Genomic DNA, 20,795 nt, shown 5'->3' on the forward strand with positions numbered 1-20,795 from the left:
AGCAGTCCAAGATCAAGGTGTTGGCAGGGTTGTTTTTTTCTTAAGACGTGAGGAAGAATCTGTTCCATGACTCTCCCCTAACTTCTGGTGGTCTGCTGGCAATCTTTGCTGTTTCTTGGCTTGTAGACACATCACCTTGATCTCCGCCTTGATGTTCGCTTGCTGTTTTTTCTGTGTGTGTGTCTGCCTCTGGATTTCCCCTTTTATCAGCACACCAGTCATGTCAGATTAAGGCAAACTCTAATAATCTCATTTCAACTTAATTACCTTTGTGAGACTCTTTCTCTAAATAAGGTCACATTCTGAAGTACTTGGGGTTAGGACTTCAACATGTAAATTTGTGGGGAACACAATTTGACCCATAACAGCCTAGAGTGAGGGTGCACGGAGAAATGAAAATGTGGGGAAAAAGAAACCCTAACAGCTAGACTTTTTGCATTATGGCATATATAAACAGGAAGTCATTCTTCTCACTTTCATAAATTGTCATACCTATAAGGGTCTGAGCTAAGGCACCTTTTCATATCCATCTCAGATAAATTCCTATAGCACTTTACTTGTACCTATCTATGACACTCATAATTTTCTACCTTGTACTGCAGTTTATTATGTGCGTAATTTATTTCTGTTATCAAACTATAAACTTCTTGAAAGCAGTATCTAATCCATCTTTGTTTCTATTTCTTGACCTAGCACAGCACTTTGAACATGATCGGTATTCAATAAATTATCATTGAATCCATAAGTGGCTGTCCAGACTTTATAGGCCAGAGTTCAAAAAGTATATAAACTCACTGTTAAGCACTATATTGGTCAGGATAAGTTAGGTTGTACTGCAGGATCAAATTACTCCAAATTCTCAGTGATTTAATACAACAAAGTTTATTTTTTGCTGAGGCAAAAATCTTGTACAAGTCCAGGCAGTTCCTTAAACTGTTACTCCTCCACGTGGAAGCAAAGTACCCTAGACAATTTCATCTTAGCATTAAGCAGGCCCAGAAATGTGAAATGTCAATCTCAGGGACCTTTTCTTTTTCCCTAAAAAAAAGTATCCTATATTAGTGTTGTGTACAGTATTTACTGAGCCCTTACTATGTACCAGGCAGTATTGTAGATGCTGGGATCCAACAGTGAAAAAGACACGCTAGATGCTACATTCCTGTGTTGAACAAGGATTGAAAAAAGGAGTGGCCAAATAAATGAGATATTTGCATACAATTATAAATGCCATAAAGAAAGTAGAACAGGATAATATGGCACAAAATAACTTTCTTGTGATTTCAGTGCCAGTATGTTCTAAAAATCTTAGTCTTCTATTAGAAAATTAGTCTTGGGAAAATAAATTCACACAAAATATTTAAGAAAAGAAAAAATCTTAAAAATGGAAACACACACACACTCTATTTCAGTTATCTATTGCTGTAGAATAAGCCACCCCAAAACTTAGTGGTTTAAAACAACAGTAATTGTATATTTGCTCAGAATTCTGTGATTTGGGTAAAGCTTAGTGGGAAAACCTCGTCTGTGCTCCATATCTGTTGGGCTGGAATGTCCAAAATGTCTTTTTTATTCACATGACTGTTGACTCAGTTGAATGTCTAAATTGTGGAGACTATCTGAGCATCTGTATCTCCATGTGTTCACTCCAAATGGCTAGATTGGGGTTCCTCACAGTATTGCAGCTGGGTTTCAAGATGGAGCATTCCAGGAAAATACGCTCAGGTGCTTATCAATCCTTTGCTTGCATCACACTTACTAATGTCCCATAGACTAAGGGTAGTCACATGGTCAACCCTAGAGTCAACCTGGCAGAGAACAACACGAGGGCATGATAAGAGAAATGGTTCATTGAGAGCTACCAAAATATCTGTTTATCACTGTCAACAATCTGGTCTCTAATAATCCTCATTCCTCCTGCAATACACTCTGCTTTTGCTGAGACCCACATAATCTCATTCTATTACAGCATGAGATTTGGACTTGAAGTCTATAATCTCATCATCTAAATCAGGCCCAGGTGAAGGATGAGGCGTCTTAGGTATAATCACTTTTGATTTGAATACCTGTGAACTGAAGAGATGAAGAGATAAGTTATATTCTCCCTCATGCCCATAACCATCGACATATAATTGTGAAGCAAGTACTGAAAAATGGCAATAAAAGGTTCCATTCAAAAAAGGGGAAATGTGAGAAATACAGCGGTCACCAATCTTAAGCAAACTGCAATCTAGCTGGGTACATATTTTCAGATCTTAGGGCCTAGTTCTGATATCTGGAAGTGATTCTCCATGGCTCATGCTTACAACTGAGTGGATTTCAGTCTTCGTCTTGCTCATAGAAGGCTGAGAGCACAGAGGCTTCTTTTTATTTTGAAATGCTTCTGTCTCTTTTAGTTCAATCTGGCAATGTTTGTGATAGTACAATTTTCTTTAAAACTTTGTGGGTTTTTTATGTATCTTATTAGGGGTTAACTTCATTAGACAAAAGTTATACCCACAAAGCTTTTTTTTTTTTTTTTTTTTTGAGATGGAGTCTGGCTGTGTCTCCCAGGCTGGAGTCCAGTGGCTCGATCTCAGCTCACTGCAAGCTCCGCCTCCCGGGTTCCCGCCATTCTCCTGCCTCAGCCTCCCAAGTAGCTGGGACTATAGGCGCCCACCACTGCGCCCTGCTAATTTTTTTGTTTTGTATTTTTTAGTAGAGACGGGGTTTCACTGTGTTAGCTAGGATGGTCTCGATCTCCTGACCTCGTGATCCACCTGCCTTGGCCTCCCAAAGTGCTGGGATTACAGGCGTGAGCCACCGCGCCCGACCCACAAAGCTCTTTAAAACTGATCCCTTCCTGATTTTGCCTGCAAGTCAGGGTGCTATGGCATAATACCTTTACTGTTTTTAGAAGATCTTTATTTCTTCTTCTTCTTCTTCTTTTTTTTTTTTTTTTTTTTAGTGAGAGAGTTTGAGGCAATTTGTGAGGATTCTTAGAAGCCACTTTTTCTATCCAAGGGAATTTATGGGTCAGAGCCCTAAATCTTTCTGAGATCTCACAAACAGTATCCTTGATTTCATCTTTACTTTGAGTCCCTATTTTATTGGTATTGTCCTGGAGTTGATATGAGGCAGATTTTACTTTGAGAATATTTTTGCAAGGAACACTGGGGATAAAAATTTATTTTTGAACCCCAAAGCCTTTGCATTTTCTTCAAATTCTGTTTGAAAACAGAATAGCTAATTCTTTAGTTCATCTTACACGTCCCATAACTTAACTTAGGCAACTAAAAGATGCAAGGTGCTACTTTAAACATCCTGTGTGGATATCTTCATAGCTGGATCCACAAGTTAATTAGGTATCTTTTCTATTTTGCACATTACTGTTGGTGACAGTTTTGCTAATGAATCTACCCATCCATAACTTGGGTTTTCTTTTCTCCGGCTTCCAGAAAGCAATTTCCTCTATGCTCTTTTAACTAACATTGTGTCTTCTTGAGATTTATCAAGTCTCCACCTATTGCACAATTCCAAATCCCACGTTTTAGCTTTTTGTTGTAGGAGTACTCCACTTTGGGTATCAATTTCTAACTTCCAAGTTACTTCAGGGACTGTTTTACCAATTGTTCTGCCAGTACATGATTCAAGTTTTCTTTTCTCCAGTGTCTGATAGCTGTTTTATCACTGCCCTTCCATTCTTCACTAATACAAAAACTCAAACAAAAATCTCTTTTAAGTTATATCCTTAGGGGAATAAGTACACATTTAATTTGGTCCCCTATATCTTCTGGATCATCATTTTCAGCACTGTAAAGTCATAATTGCAGTTATTAAAATTTCTCAATTGCCTAAGATTCAGTTTTCTTAGAAAGATTGTAATCAACAATTGCCTTTCTTTCCCTTCCTGCCTCCGTGCCCTCCCTTCCTCTTCTTTCCTTTCTCCCTCCTTCTTTCCTTTCTTTTATCCGGGTACACAGTATTTGGCTTTAGGGTGCAGAAGTAAATATATTTTTTTCTTGCATGATACTTACTGTCTAGTGAGAAACTTACTTGTCATTTATCCTAAAAAAAATATTAACCAGAAAACCTATTTTGGTTATTGGATAACCCAAGGGGAAATTTCAAAGTAAACAAAACTTGTCTTTGGCTTACCTCACTTCACCTGTTGGCAAAAATGTCTCCACTTTTGGAAATCTAGTCACTGAGTTCTACTGTTTTTATGTTTTTCCTAGGAAGCCTTTGTCCTTTGCTTGATTTCTTCCAGAATGGGCCTCAGAATCTATCCATAGTTTTCCTGCTTTTCTTTACACAAATACATATATATCTCTACCTTCTTCTTTGATTTCCCCAGGGCCTTGGTCTTGACTAAATTTTCCCAAGGTTTTTTTTTTTTTTTTCCTCCAGTAATGTGATATTGGGTCATCATTGCTTTCTCTGATAAAATGGTAACATTTAGACAGATATTTTTCTTTCTGGAGATGAAACATGCCAACCTGAAGAATGTCTAAAACTATGACTGGGCATATGAGGAAGATATGTAGGGGTAAACTGGCCTTTCAGGCCTCCTTAAGTTGCCATGGCAACTCCATGTAGCTTCTGTCTCTCCTAGGATTCTCCATGTGACCAGGCCCTTGTGCTGGAGAAGGCATGCTTTCAAGTGTGGATAGAACCAGTGGCTGTGCAATTAAATTTCTCCAATTTATCTTCAGGCCAAAGAGGTTTGCAATGTAGGTCTGGCTTTACACCCTTACTTAAGAAAACATCTTATGGCCCCTCAAGGATCTGAAGGAACCTAATTAGCCACATAGTAAAATCTGTACTTTGTGGCCACCAGAACTTTGACAGCAAGTGTAAGTAACCTTGTGACCAGCATTTGCTTTTCATATTTACTTGAAATAAATCTATGTTATCTCTTCTGTGTATTTAAGATCTGAAGAAAAAGATTTCTGACCCCACCTCTTGTTTCCCTGGTACCATTTTCTTTTATAATTATTTATGATGTAGTCTGCTGCAGCTGATCTGGACATCAGAGGGGATCACAAGACAGGGAGTATGACCCTCTGGCAGGGTTTTCAGCTATTTACCCGCATTGGGATTTTTTTTAAAATTTATTTTTTATTTTTTTTGAGACGGAGTCTCGCTGTGTCGCCCAGGTGGGAGTGTAGAGGCAGGATCTCAGGTCACTGCAACTTCCGCCTCCTGGGTTCAAGCGATTCTCCTGTGTCAGCCTCCCCAGCAGCTGGGACTACAGGTGTGCACCACCATGCCCAGTGAATTTTTTGTATTTTTAGTAGAGACTAGGTTTCACCATGTTGACCAGGATGGTCTTGATCTCTTGACCGCCTCGGCCTCCTAAAGTGCTGGGATTACAGGCATAAGCCACCACGCCCGGCCTGGGATTTTTATCTGTGAGGATTAAGTGAGGTGTCAGGACCCAAGGAAGACAGCTGGGCTGAGGGGGATGCCCCGGAGCCTGCTCCCAGGGAGGAGGTGGCCTGAAGGTGCTGCAGCCAGCCTCTGCCTCTTGCTGCTTGTGGGACCTATTGGGTTTGGAAACAAATACATTTCTATAAATGTGGAATGTTCTCAAGTGAAGAGAAGAATAGGAAAAGCTCACTTAATCTCTTCAATGATAGTTTCTTTGTTTTTTGTTGTTGTTTTGAGACAGACAGGGTCTCGCTCTCTTACCCAGGCTGGGGTGCAGTGGCACAATCACAGTTCACTACAGCCTCGATATCCTGTGCTAAAGCAATCTTCCTACCTCAGCCTTCTGAGTAGCTGGGACTACAGGCATGTACCACCACACCTGGCTAATTTTTAAAAAAAATTTATTTTTTGTAAAACCAAGGTCTCACTATGTTGCCCAGGCTGGTCTCAAACTCCTGGGCTCAAGCGATGAGGGTCCCATTTTGGCCTCCCAAAGTGCTTGAATTACAGGAGTGAGCCACTGCCCACAGTCTTCAACGATAGTTTATCTTAAAATATAAAATGCAGATAGTAACATCTGCCCAGCCTTCCCAAAGATGAATTATATTTACAGTTCTGACCATCCTGGGGAAGAAGATGTTCATAATTTCTGAGAAAGTTTCTGCAAACCAAAACAAAAATATGTTCCTGTAGGGAAGAGCAGGTCTCTCTGACTTTCTGACTCAGCTTGAGTTCCCGTTGGTGGGCAAGTAAAATTGCTTTTCTGTGCTTCTTTGAGAGCAAGTTGAACCCAGACAGGAAGGGACATTCCTTTGTACATTTATTGTTACCTGGAAGAATTTTCTTTTTCTTTCTTATAGGAATAAAAATAGAATCTAAAAATGTTCGCTTTCTTTGGGGGTAGTTAGGTGTGAAACAGCTTAAAACCATCATTTAAACAGTTATGAAAAAGCTACTTCTTTTTTTCAGGGAGGAAAGGTATAATCCTATTATCTTTGTGTGGTTATCAGCACCACTTGAAATTCCAATTAGTGCAGCTAATCACCATGGGCTCCTCTAGTACTTAGCTGGCAAATAGCTAAGTCTAATTAATACTTTGGAATGGTAGGTAAATGACATTTATTTTACTCCTGTAGGCACATTTTCTAAGTAAAGTTCTGATTTGGGGCTTGTTTCATTGCAAATGGACAATTTATAAAGAGGAACAACAACAACAAAATTCTGTATGAAACTAACAAAATAAGAACCTAAGTGATCTTATCCAATCTAAAAGGAACTAAAGGTCCTAGAGAGAAAGGTAGTCCACTCGCTGTCCAGTCAAAGACATACTTCTCATCCACTTATTGTTAAAAAAATAAATCTACGAAATAGGAGAGGAATTATTCATTTAAATTCAGATTTGTAAAGAGATACATTACCATTTGATCCTTTAACAATGATTTGTTTGATTAGGATAGAATATTATATTACTAATAACTTGGACCTCTGAGCTTTTTAATGCAAAGGACTTAGAGCCTGGGGCCTCTGGCAAGTCCGTTATAATCAACTGGCTGATCTCCATGCAAAATGATACCTTTCCTGTGGCCAGTAAGCATTTTATTTATTTGTTTATTTTCAATTAATTGATTGTTTTGAGGCAGAGTCTCACTCTGTCACCCAGGCTGGAGTGCAGTGGTGCAATCTCAGCTCACTGCAACCTCTGCCTCCTGGGTTCAAGTGATTCTCCTGCCTCAGCCTCCTGAGTAGCTGGGATTACAGGTGCCTGCCACCATGCCTGGCTAATTTTTGTATTTTTAGTAGAGATGGGGTTTCACCATGTTGGACAGGCTGATCTTGAACCCCTGAACTCAAGTAATCCAACCACCTCAGCCTCCGAAAGTGCTGTGATTACAGGCATGAGCCACCACTCCCGGCCCCAGTAGGCATTTTAAACTGGAACTTGGCTGAGGGGCAATCCCTGTTCTTCCATGTAGAAATTCTCTGTTAGCAACACCCCCTGCCTGTCAATTCAGAGTTTCATCATCTCCTGTCCTAGTGAGGTCCTGGAGTTGATTTAGATGAGGGTCAGCTTTACAGGGGGAAGCAAGGCTTGATCACTTGCCCAACGTTACCTATGGCCCCATGTTGACCATTGTGGTCTACATATGTCTCGGAGGAAGAGACAGGAAGGTTCACAACTTAGTCAAACTCACTGTAGCTACTGGAAAATCCATTCTGATGGTTGGTCATTATTGTCCCCTCAATGTCTGAAGATAAACACCACAATATTAATATTAACCCAAAGAGTAAGGGTGTGTTAGTTCATTTTCATGCTACTGATAAACAATACCCAAAACTGGGAACAAAAGGAGGGTTAATTGGACAATTCTACATTGTTGGGGAGGCCTCAGAGTCACCACGAAAGGTGAAAGGCACTTCTTACACAGTGGTAGAAAGAGAAAAATGATGAAGAAGCGAAGGCAGAAACCCCTGATAAACCCTTCAGATCTCACGAGACTTAATCACTATCACAAGAATAGCACGGGAAAGACTGGCCCTCCATGATTCAATTACGTCCTCCTGGGTCCCTCCCACAACACATGGGAATTCTGGGAGATACAATTCAAGTTGAGATTTGGGTGGGGCGCAGTCAAACCGTATCATTCCATCCTTGGCCCTGCCAAATCTCATGTTCTCACATTTCAAAACCAATCATGCCTTCCCAACAGTTCCCCAAAGTCTTAATTCATTTCAGCATTAACCCAAAAGTCCATAGTCGAAAGTCTCATCTGAGACAAGGGAAGTCCCTTCCACCTATGAGCCTGTAAAATCAAAAGCAAGCTAGTTAGTTCCTAGATACAATAGAGGTACAGGTATTTGGTGAATACAGCCCTTTCAAATGAGAGAAACTAGCCAAAACAAAGGGGCTACAGGCCACATGCAAGTCCAAAATCCAGCGGGGCAGTCAAATTTTAAAGCTCCAAAATTATCTCCTTTGACTCCAGGTCTCATAACCAGGTCATGCTGATGCAAGAGGTAGGTTCCCATGGTCTTGGGCAGCTCTGCTCCAGTGGTTTGCAGGGTACAGCCTCCCTCCTGGCTGCCTTCACCGGCTGGCATTGAGTGTCTGAGGCTTTTCCAGGTGCATGATGCAAGTTATCAGTGGATCTACCATTCTGGGGTCTGGAGGACAGTGGCCCTCTTCTCACAGCTCCACTAGGCAGCACCCCAGTGGGGACTCTGTGTGGGGGCTCCCAAACCTCAATTCTTGACTTCCGTGCACCTGTAGGCTCAATACCACGTGGAAGCCACCAAGGCTTGGGGCTTCCACCCTCTGAAGCCACAGCCCAAGCTCTACGTTGGCCCCTTTCAGCCACGGCTGGAGTGGGGAGACACAGGGCACCGAGGTCCCTAGGCTGCACACAGCATGGGGACCCTGGAACCGGCCCAGCAAACCACTTTTTCATTCTGGGCCCCTGGGCCTGTGATGGGAGGGGTTGCCGTGAAGGTCTCCCACATGGCCTGGAGACGTTTTTCCCATGGTCTTGGGGATTAACATTAGGCTCCTTATGCAAATTTCTGCAGCCAGCTTTAATTTCTCCCCAGAAAATGGGGTTTTCTTTTTCTATTGCGTTGTCAGCTGCACATTTTCCAGATTTTTTATGCTCTGCTTCCCTTATAAAACCAAATGCCTTTAACAGCACCCAAGTCATCTCTTGAATGCTTTGCTACTTAGAAATTTCTTCTGCAAGATACCCTAAATCATCTTTCTGAAGTTCAAAGTCCCACAGATCTCTAGGGCAGGGGGAAAATGCCACCAGTCCCTTTGCTAAAACATAAAAAGAGTCACCTTTGTTCCAGTTCCCAAAAAGTTCCTCATCTCCATCTGAGACCAGCTCAGCCTGGACCTTATTGTTCATATCACTATCAGCATGTTTGTCAAAGCCATTCAACAAATCCCTAGATGTTCCAAACTTTCCCACATTTTCATGTCTTCTTCTGAGCCTTTCAAACTGTTTCAACCTCTGCCTGTTACCCAGTTCCAAAGTCATTTCCACATTTTCGGGTATCTTTTCAGCAACATCCCAATTCTGGTACCAATTTAATGTATTAGATTGTTTTCACACTGCTGATAAAGACATACCCGAAACTGGGAACAAAAAGAGGTTTAATTGGACTTACATTTCCATATGGCTGGGGAGGCCTCAGAATCATGGCAAGAGGAAAAAGGCACTTCTTAAATGGCAGTGGCAAGAGAAAAATGAGGAAGAAGCAAAAGCAGAAACTCCTGATAAACCTATCCGATCTTGTGAGACTTATTCACTATCACGAGAATAGCACGAGAAAGACCAACCCTCATGATTCAGTTACCTCCCCTTGGGTTCTTCCCACAACACGTGGGAATTCTGGGAGATACAATTCAAGTTGATATTTGGGTGGGGACACAGCCAACCCATATCATTGGGTCTGCATTTCTTTTAAGGCTGTTTCTCTATAGGCCTGGGGGTTTCCTATGCACGTGTCCTAGAGTAACATGTTTATAATTAAACAGTTGCTTTGTTCTCCTTCCTTGAAAAAAGTCCATATTTGCAGAGAGTACCAGAGTTTCTAAACCAGAAAAGGCTGTAGAGAGGATAATTAGTCTCAAAGAGTTGCAAATTTCTGTGGTTTTGAGCACAAGCCTTTGGCTGGGTGCTGGTCTGGGAACAGGGGATGCTTATTTTTAAGACACAAATTCTGTGTTTAATTTTTGGGAATATGAAAGAGTAGAATGTTTACTGGGGAAGGGATTTGAAACCTTTTGTAGTCATTTTGAGTTTTGCAGATAAAGGCAATCCACACTGCTGTTCTTAGGCAAAGTATTTCTGCAAGCAGCTCTCACAGGACTAAAGAGCCGCTCCCCAATATGTAGCCATTATTCTGAATAATTATGGATATTTTCCCTTCCAAAAATATTTTTTTTTCTGGAAGCTGCTGTTTCAAAGGCTTTCAATTCTGTGTGTCATTATCAAATAATCTTTTTTGTACTCGGGTGTTTATTATTGGATTGCAACAACGATAAAGCTCTAGGGGTTTTTGTCTCCTTTGGTATGCTAATTAGCCAGTTTCCTTTTGATCTTTTTCTCACTGAAAAGAGTGAAAAGCTATCTCGGTAAGGAATCTTAGTGCTGTACATTCATCTCCTCATCTCCATAATCTGAGGATCAGAGTAAGACAACAATTTTACTGCTGAATGAGAGCTACTAGAGGCTTTAGTTAGAGCTCACTGCTGCCAAATTGTCCCACTGGCACTGGGAGTTGGGCACCAAGGAGGAAGACACAAACGGGGAAAAAGGCACAAATATTTTATGTAGGCAGAGTGAGCTCAGTTGCTTTTATTTTTTCTTGAAGCATTCAATCCATGCAAATCTATGTCATTTTGCTTAATTTTTGACTTTTAGATTTCTTTATCCTATTGATATATTTTAGTGACAACAACTGAATATTTAGTTGGAAGAAAATGGCCTGAATAGCATGAAGAAATAGGCTGCCGACAAAATCCGCTGGATGATAAGCTGCCTTTCAAAAGACACAGTAAATTCACATATGCAGAGTAATTGGGGAAAATGCCATGGCTCTTATGGGCTGGAGGCACATGTATTAGATTATGTTTGGGAAAGGATGGGAAGAAATAAGTTAGTAGATTCTTCGTTTGATTGTTTATTGGTCCACCGTGGTTGTGAAGATTTACCTTTTTATTAAGATCTAAGGACTTAGGACACAGTCTGGGAAGTTGAGTGGGAAATTTCATAATTAATATCATCACTTAACATCTGTTGAGAATGCACTAAGAGGGCAGCATTGCATTACAAGGACCAAGCAAGTTGATATTTAAATACTGTTGTCACAGGACCTATACCCAGCCCCTACAGATACACATTCACAAACATATGCACACATTTTTGGTTAAGCTATAGGAAATCACTGTTTTTGCAAGTAAAAGGTAATTTCAGATGTCTCAATGGAACACAATTTACTGTTTGGGAGGTGTGATCAGGGTAATCAAGTTTTATTTATTTATTTTTCAAAAAGCGCTCATACATCCAAAAGAGTATTGCCTCCTTTAAAACTGTACCAGGTGGTCTAATTCCAAATATACTGCCATGGCTGTGGACATTTTTAGAATAGTCCTAAACCTGAGGTGTTTCATTTCCTCAATGTTTAGAAACCCTTCGAAGATGGGTTTGAATTTTAGAAATAAAGGAAAGTCAACAAAATCACCTCTTGTATGTAAAAACACTTTTTACTGTATAAAACTGCTGAATGAGAGCTACTATTTTGAGTGTTCTTTTAAATAAGCAAAATTGGAATGCAATGGTTTCCTTGGGCGCCATAGCAACCACCAGTGCCTTACAATTTTTGATTCAAAAGATACTTTGAGGTCATCTGGTTGAACAATCCTTAAACTTTATCAAACTTAAAAATTCTCAGAGGAATTACAAATGCAGTTTTGAGCACCTTGCCATAAAGATTCTGATTTATTAGACTTAGAAATGACCCGGAAATCTATGCTTTTACTAAGTTTGTCAGTGATTCCAATGCAGGAGGTGGTCAGCCATACTTGGAATGGCTGCTTTTATCTATAGAGATAGATGCTGAAATTCAGTGACCCGCTGGAAATTATTCCACTACACAAAAGCTGGTCCAGAGCAGAATGCCAGGCTCCCGAACTTCCAGGAGAGCCTTCAGAAGGGACTTCTTGGGTTTGAATCACAGTATGGTACTTAACAGATAAATGGCATCCAACCATTTTTAAAGCCCATGTTTTCTCATATGTAAAATGAGGATAATTCTGATACCAAGCTCACAGTGTTGTGTCCTGCAAATTGCTTACAATAGTGTCTGATAGATAGTAATTGCTCAATAAACATCACTTACCCTATGTTTAGCCCAAGAATTTTATTATGGCTCTTTGTATTTATTTCCTTTTCTGTACTTGTCACTTTTTATGATTTCTCCCCTGCACTTTCACCCTCCTTCTTTTTACAGGCATCTCATCTTGACATTCCTTCCCCATGACTTTGATCCCACCTTGGTTCCTGGTACTGCCACCAGACTAGAGAATCACTGAAAGGTAACAATCAGTTATAATAACTCTTTGGAATCCTCTCTGAGAGGAACAGCTGGGTCTTTTCACATTTTGTCTTTATGCCCAATTAACCTCTAACTACAGCCCCACTGGGTTGTTATTTAAAAAATTCCTCAGCTAGTGTGCAGAGATTGAAGTTATCAGCACAGAAATTCTCTCTTTATGCCAGATGAGTGGAGGGCAAAGAGCAGGATATAGAGAAAAGCAGCCAGCACAGCTGGTGGCATCTGCACTTGCCCACGGGCTCTTCAGACCTGGCTCTGAAGCCAGAGGCACTAATGATGGTGCCAGAGGGAGAAAGGCAGCATGAGGCTTCCATGCAAAGGTGCCAATGAAGCACTTGTGTCTCTTCCCCATCTGTTCCCATCACCCGTACCCCCTCCCATTTGCTCACAAATAAATAGGCAATGGGCAACCAAATGCTGCCTGAGCTACCTGATGCTGTTAATTACTATGACTGCTTAGAGCCAATTATCTCCACAAAAGCAAAACATCTTCATGTAGCATTCCAAATGGAAACTGTTTTGTCTGGGGCAGAGACAAATTGAACACTGTGGCTTAGTTCAAGCTAAAAGGGCTCTCTTTGGCATGGATTTCAAAGACCTATTTGTTGTCTTTTTGTTTCTTTTAATTTTTGTTGTAGCTTTGCAGATGCCACAACTACTAAAAACATAGCAGGCATGATTAAGGTGTGATACTCTGTATAGATAGATTTGTATGTGTCTTTTAATCTTTATACATACACACACACATATATATGTAATATGTACATGTAACACACACACACAATAGATGCAGAATATATATTGTCACTTTTCCAAATCTGGTCTTATTCTTAGTTTGAATACTATAAGTATTTCTCTATTCATTCAGTCTCTCTCAATCTCAACTTGGCTAAATAGTGTCATGTAAACTTATGCAGAACCTCCATGTAATACAATTGTGTATCTATTCATTCAAACTTTGTTGGAAATCTAGTCTAGGACTTCATTTATTTAGCACAAATGATTAGACAAAAACTTTGAGTTAACTCTCTTATCTTTAGTATAAGTGAAATGATGCTTACATAAGACAAATGAGGTGTAAATCTGAAATAATTATCTGATTTTCTGGTCAAAACATTTCAACTAAGGAAAAAGTTAGGCTATGCATAATACATATTTTCTGCTGCTGTGATTAGTGTCATTGGACAATTGCTCAGCTCTCCCCTCTTTGTTCATAGGTACAAGCTGAGTCATTTCTCTCCCATGTCACTGTTGGAAGAAACAAAGATAATTTGTATGGAAAGTAATGTGCATGATTTCAGTCTCCTCTAGATGAACAAAACTTCCACAATGAAGTCAAGCACCTGGAGGAGAAGGTTGCTGAAAAATGCATCTCTCAGCATGGACACACCTGGGAAAGGCCAAATTTCCTTGGGCATGCTTCTAATTTCCCCTTGGTTTCTCTAAAGGAGTGGACCACATGTCATGGAAAACATCCACATATTGACTCATCCTGGATAAAGTTCATGTGAACTAGAGAGTTTTGCCATACTCATCCAGTCATTCATTCATTTGCCATGGGGATGCAGTGGAGTTTCAAGTGTAGCTAAGGTGAAATCCATGGGAAAAACAGTTTTTATTTACTCCCTGGAGTTAGAGAAGCCATACCGAGAAACGTCAAGGCCTACAAAGTGCTGCTTTTAACAGTCCCAATGTTGTGATGATAGCATACTTTTCTGAGATTTAAAAATATCAAGATTGTTTTTGATAATGCCTGCCAGTTATCCTTAGTATTTAGCAGACATTTGGATGTGTGTGGTAGTATGTGCTAGTATCAAACGAGACTTCGATTTATAGGACTTGGATTGCTACTAGATAGTGATCACAACATCCAACTGGTGACTGAGCTGAAGCTTACTAGGTACCCCCATTTCATCATGTGAGTACCAGGTAATAGCTATTCTGAAAAGTATCTCTCTTCGCTGAGCTCCCTCCCAGCTTGTTAATTGTGTGTGTGTGTGTGTGTGTGTGTGTGAGAGAGAGAGAGAAAAGAGAGAGAGAATATGTATGGGCGAACATGTATGTGAACATGTGTGAGTTTGTGCGTAATGGGTGTGAACGTGCATATATGTGAGTGTATGTGGGTGTGTCTGTGTGTGTGAATGTCTGTCTTCAGAATGCTCATAATATAGATCATCATAGGCCTCTTGATGCCCTGCAGAGAATTGAGAGACTCTTCTGGAGAAAGTTATTCAAATTATAGAGCAGTTGAGTAATTTTAGTAACCCAGCACATTCCTAAATGTAGTTTTGAAAAGGGGTTTATTGAAAAGAAATAGACCCTTTTCAATAAGCTTTAGGTTCTATCATACTATGAGGCAACATTTGGACAGTGTCCATGGTAATCTGTGCAGCAGTCCATGCTGCATTCATTTTAAATTGGTCTTTTTAAGAATAGCATTAAATGGCTGCTCATAAACAGGACTGAGCAATTTCTGAGTGGGAGAAGATTCCTCAGTTCTTTACCCATGTGATTTGTAACACTGACGTGGGTGTAGAACATTTCTGCCCAGAATATCATTATACATTACATGGGGATATTTTGGAATAAATATTTTCATTTTTTTCTCGAGAAAAAAGTGTGTTTATTGCTAAAATCCTTTTGGAAAATGAACCAAAAGGATAGATTATTATTTTTCATTTTTCTTACAAAATTATTCTCTGAATTGTCCCCATTCCAGCTCCTTTTAGGGGCTGTGATATCAGAGGCTGATTTCATAATGGCTGTGTTCTGGTGTGTTTCCCTAATTTCAGACTCGGTCTTCATGACATACAGTGAGTGCAACTCCATTAGACGTCTTTTTAATTTAAGTATCTGGAGACTTAATTTTTTTTTCTTCTTAGCTACTTAGACTTATTCAACAGGCATTTATTAAGAAAATTTTGGGTCATCTATAATGACAGGTTCTGGGGAGAAAATGATGAGTATAATCTAGGGCCCTCAAGGTGCTCTAGGAGTGGTGGGGGAGGCATTCTCTAAGAAAGAGCCTAATTAGGTGAGATGACAACACAAGGGAGTTCTTTTCATGGCATTATGGAAGCTTTACAGAAGAAATGATACATGAGCTGAGGCCTGAATGATGGATATGAATTTGTCATATGACAGATATTGTAGGGGGGTAGTGAGAAAACGTTCCAGGTTAAGTTCTGGATGTATAAAAAGAAACCCAACTGTCGAATTTCCATTTTCAGAGCGAAGTAGTCACAATTCAAGACCTATTTATTATTTTTCTTCCTTTCTCAGTCACTATTCTAGTCTTGCCATTTTCTCTCCTCTCCTTTGCCTGATTCTCTTATAAAATCTTCTGAATCAAGCACTTGACTCACTATAAAAATATAAGACACCCAGCCCAACAAAGAGCAACTCTCTCCTGCCTTGAGTTTATTATGCTGTCTTCTTTGTCTAGGACAAACTGATTTCTTGGTTTAGAACTTTTTTGGCAGTAGGGTGAGCGGGAAGATTGGTGGCCAAAATGATGCTTTATATTCCCCAAAGCTACCCCAGCCTCTATGTAACAGCCCAGAAAAAGGACAAACCCTCCACTCCCATAGGAAAGACAAATAATTTGGGCAGCCTGCAGTTCTGGCCAGAGCTTATCCTGGGCTGTGTAACTTCAAGAGGCTCACTTTAAGTTAAGGCTAGTTTGAAATTGGTCTCCATTTGCTTTTTATTTCATGCTTTGAATTGTGAGTCATTGGGGTTTAAGTGCCCTTCAGATTTCTTAAAATGGGCAAGCTATAAAAACAGACCAAAACAAAAAAACAAAAGAACACAAACCCCCCAAAAGTGCCTTGTCTGATTTGCAACACACTTAGCCTTTTGTGGAGCAAAATGTGCTTCGTTAGTAAACATCAAGTGAAGATTTACTGGAGTTCAGTAATGAAGGCATCAACAAGGGGCTAGAGCAAATATTCTTCTGAAAATAGCAACCATATTCTGTTCTGTTTCATACTAGGTGGGACTGTAAATCTGCAAAGGTCAGAAAGCAGCTTCCCTTCAGGCTCATATGAAATGTCATGTAGTACCGGTTTTAGTTACAATGTCACACAGCAAACAAGGCCAAATTGTGGTTTAATTCCTGCATGTGTGTTCTTGATTTGTGTTGATTTATGTAGAGCAAGGATTCAACTTATGACCCCTGAGATGATCTATTCTTGTACTAACACCTGTTTTTTCGTTTGCGTTGCATAAATGATAATCTCCTTTTTGTCTAGGAGGTAATTTTTCTGTATGGTGTGAGAATAGAGTTCTTTCTATCCTTTCGGTTCTTGAGAACTTTCATGTTTTTTCCTCTGTTTTCTTTAATTCCATAGTGTAATATAAGCACAGGAAGTGTGATGTGCATACTCTGGACTGATTAATACTATTTACTGTGATACTTCTTCTTGTCAATTGCTGCAGAAATGAGATACATCAGACCCTACCTGAAAAGAGGCATCTGGAGCCACTGGCTTCCATTGTCTTCCACGCTTTTGATTTCTTATTTGCTAATGTACAAAGATTCTGTGATTGGCTAGACAATTCAAGTTAGTTCTACAAATATTTGTCAAATATATGTGTAAGACTCTGTATTAGGTGTGTAGGGGCTGGGGAAGTGGAGGCAATAGCATTATGGGCAAAGATAAACAAGAATCTGTCCTTGTCTACAAGAATCCTAATATTTTGAAGGGGAAATGCTGACTTATAAACAAGAAGGAATGAAAATACTTTTATAGTGGAAGCATAAGCACAGTGCTCTGGCAACCTAGAGAAAAGGAAAGCTTTAGAAAAGCCAATTTCTTTTGAGCTGTAAAAATCCTTACAAACTGGAACTCATTACTTCTAGCTTGATATATATTCTCTGGGGCTGTAATATGAATAGATCCAGCTTCATTTCACACGTATATTTCAAAATTGCCTCTGGTTTTGGATATTTGTGGCAAAGCATTTTATAGACTGTGCTGGTTCCAAAGGCAGGTAGTATGTAGTTAAATAGTTATGAGAAAGCAAAGTAGTTTAGAAAAACCAACCTTTTCAAGTCTTTTTTGTTTGGATGACTTTATCTTGTATGCTGTCTCAGACATCGACGCTTTCAATTGTGGCTCAGAAGTTTTGCTCATCCATTAATTTCCCTTCTTATTAAATATTGTATTTTCTTAACCTGGAATACATGGATGAGCTTTAGGGAACCTATGTACTCATTGTAAGTATATGCAAAAAAACTGTCTGTGTACTTTTTTTTCTTTTGACATAGAGTTTTGCTCCGTTGCCCAGACTGGAGTACAGTGACCTGATGTCGGCTCACTGCAACCTCCATCTCCCAGGTTCAAGTGATTCTCCTGCCTCAGCCTCTTGAGTAGCTGGGATTACAGGGACCTGCCACCATGCCCTGCTAATTTTTTTTTTTTTTTTTTTTTTTTGTATTTTTAGTAGAGACAGGGTTTCACCATGTTGACCAGGCTGGTCTTGAAATCCTGACCTCGAGTGGTCTGCCCGCCTTGGCCTCCCAAAGTGCTGGGATTACAGGTGTGAGCCACCGTGCCCAGCCAGCTATTATTATTTTATTATTATTATTTTCGAGACTGAGTCTCCCTCTGTTGCCCAAGCTGGAGTGCAGTGGCGCAATCTCTGCTCACTGCAACCTCTGCCTCCCAGGTTCAAGCGATTCTCGTGCCTCAGCCTCTTGAGTAGCTGGGATTACAGGCGCCTGCCACCACACCCAGCTAATTTTTGTATTTTTAGTAGTGATAGGGTTTCACCATGTTGGCAAGGCTGGTCTCGAACTCCTGACCTCAAGTGATTCTACCACTTTGGCCTCCCAAAGTGCTGGAATTACAGGCATGAGCCACCATGTCCAGATCTCTCCTCTGGAGAGCACATTCTCTTCATCAGATTCTCAAAAACACTTATGAACCATATGATGTAAAACCACCATATTTTCTCCCTTCGTAATTTTATTCACCCTCATTATTTCAATACTTACTAAATGTTGATGACTTTAAACCTGTATTTCTAGCCTAAATCTCCTCTGAGTTTTATTCTTATATATCCAAATGTTTACCAGCCATCTTTGCTTTTTTGGGCCAATAGCACAAGCCCATGAATTTCAAGATTAAATTCATGATCTTTCCTTCTAAATCTTGCTCACACGTTTTCTGTCTTCATTGGTGCCACCAACATCTACTCAATTACCCAAGATAGGAAACAGGGGATCATTTTGCTGATTCTTGAGTGTCTTTTAAGACAACTGAAATATCACTTGCTTAAGGAAGCACCTTTTGACCACCCAAGACAGGGTGGTTGCTCTCTTTTGGGTTCCCATAGCACTCTGTACAGATCTCCATCATTGTTCAGCCATATATTAATAATCTATTTTTCTGTTTCCCTTATTAGTCTGTAAGCTCCTTGAGAGAAGTGACCCATCTCTTATTTGGCTTTGTAAGTCAGCACTGAGCCCAGAGTCAAACACTCAGTAAATGCTTAGAAATGAATTAATTAAGAGGACGTACATTGTACATGGCTTCCTGAAGTTCAGATATAGTCATAGTGACTTAAAATATTCTGATTTCATGGCCCATGAAAGAGCAGAAGGAAGAAAGCTTTGTCCAGTGTGGTCTGTTGACATGAAATTATCTTAAAAGTCAGACCTTAATGCTGATTCTATGTCACTCAGTAGGAGGGGAATGCCAACTGTGTGGTAATAGCCTATATTCTACATGTCCTTTCTAAACTTGAAAATCTTCCTCTCCGGAGAAAAAATTCTATTAAGTTAAACATTTAGCTTTTAAAAAAATAATGTTTCAGAATCAAGTAATTAATAATTAATAGCATCTTATGGCAATTTGTGTTAGAAGTATAAAATTTCTGAGTTCTGGTGGAAGCATAAAGGACAAGAATAGTAATACTTTGCCCATTATTGTTTAAGATAGAAACACTTTTAAAATAGGGACTAATTCAAAAGGAGTTAGAATATGTCTCTCTGTCCTTCACCTACCAAACCTCTTTTCAAGCCATTGTAGTGAGGTTTTTCATTCTTCACAGTCAAATGATTCAGAATTTTGTATCCCCTCCCCTCCTCCTGGTTTAAGATCAAGGGAGTGCTTCCTCCTACTCTATGCCATGTAAGAGGACTTGAGAAAAAGTACAGTGTTTGTCAGAAAGGAAGCCTGACATCTCACCCTGGCTGACTGTTAGCTGAGCTATAGAATCCCATCTGTTCTTGCAACACCATGGGAGCAGACCCAAGTGCAGAGAGGCTAGGGAGAAGTCAAACTACATCCTCTAGAGTCTGGACATAGAGATGAAGCCCTGGCTGTGGCTTGGAAAATCTTAAAAACAAGAGGCTTGTGGAGAAGCACCGAAGGTAGACCAATGATAGAAGACCACAGTGAGAGCGTCCTGTACATCCAGATTTTGAAGAGGCAGAGGTGCAAGTTTTCTCATGGGCTAACTGGACATGTTGACAAGTTTAGAGGTATCCTGAAAGTCCACTGCCTAAGAGATCTGATGGTCAGTACAAGATGGCTTCAATAGTCAGGCTGAATGGCATATTCTACTGGGGTAGGGAAGTGAGGTGAATAGTCTGGGAATGGTGTTGGAGATGCTGTGTGTGTGTGTGTGTGTGTGTGTGTGTGTGTGTGTGTGTCTGTGTTTGTGTGTGTATGTTTTGGGTTGGGGTCTTTCCCCATAGTCCTGTGTCCAGAATTTATTCCTTCTGGTGGGTTCTTGGTCTTGCTGACTTCAAGAATGAAGATTGAGAGGTGAAGCCAGCTGGACTTCCTGGGTTGAGTGGGGACTTGGAGAACTTTTCTGTCTAGCTAGAGGATTGTAAATGCACCAATCAGCACTCTGTGTCTAGCTAAAGGGTTGTAAATGCACCAATCAGCACTCTGTAAAAATGCACCAATCAGCACTCTGTGTCTAGCTAAAGGATTGTAAAAGCACCAATCAGCACTCTGTAAAATGGACCAATCAGCAGGATGTGGGTGGGGACAAATAAGGGAATAAAAGCTGGCCACCCCAGCCAGCAGCGGCAACTGGCTGTGGTCCCCTTTCACAGTGTGGAAGCTTAGTTCTTTCACTCTTCATAATAAATCTTGCTGCTGCTCACCGGGTCCGCACTACCTCTATGAGCTGTAACACTCACGGGAGGCTCTGCGTCTTAATTCCTGAAGTCAGCAAGACCACGAACCCACTGAGAGGAAAAAACAACTCTGGACGTGCCACCTTTAAGAGCTGTAACACTCACTGCGAGG

The 20,795-nt window shown here is 40.3% G+C and overlaps 1 pseudogene; it reads left to right on the forward strand.

Moving 5' to 3' along the window:
* The first annotated feature begins 19,911 nt into the window (after positions 1 to 19,911).
* Positions 19,912 to 20,795, forward strand: part of LOC129011321 (protocadherin-8-like) — a 177,574-nt pseudogene continuing 176,690 nt past the window's right edge.

The sequence above is a fragment of the Pongo pygmaeus genome, chromosome 14 (genome assembly GCF_028885625.2).
Source record: "Pongo pygmaeus isolate AG05252 chromosome 14, NHGRI_mPonPyg2-v2.0_pri, whole genome shotgun sequence".
NCBI lineage: Eukaryota > Metazoa > Chordata > Mammalia > Primates > Hominidae > Pongo > Pongo pygmaeus.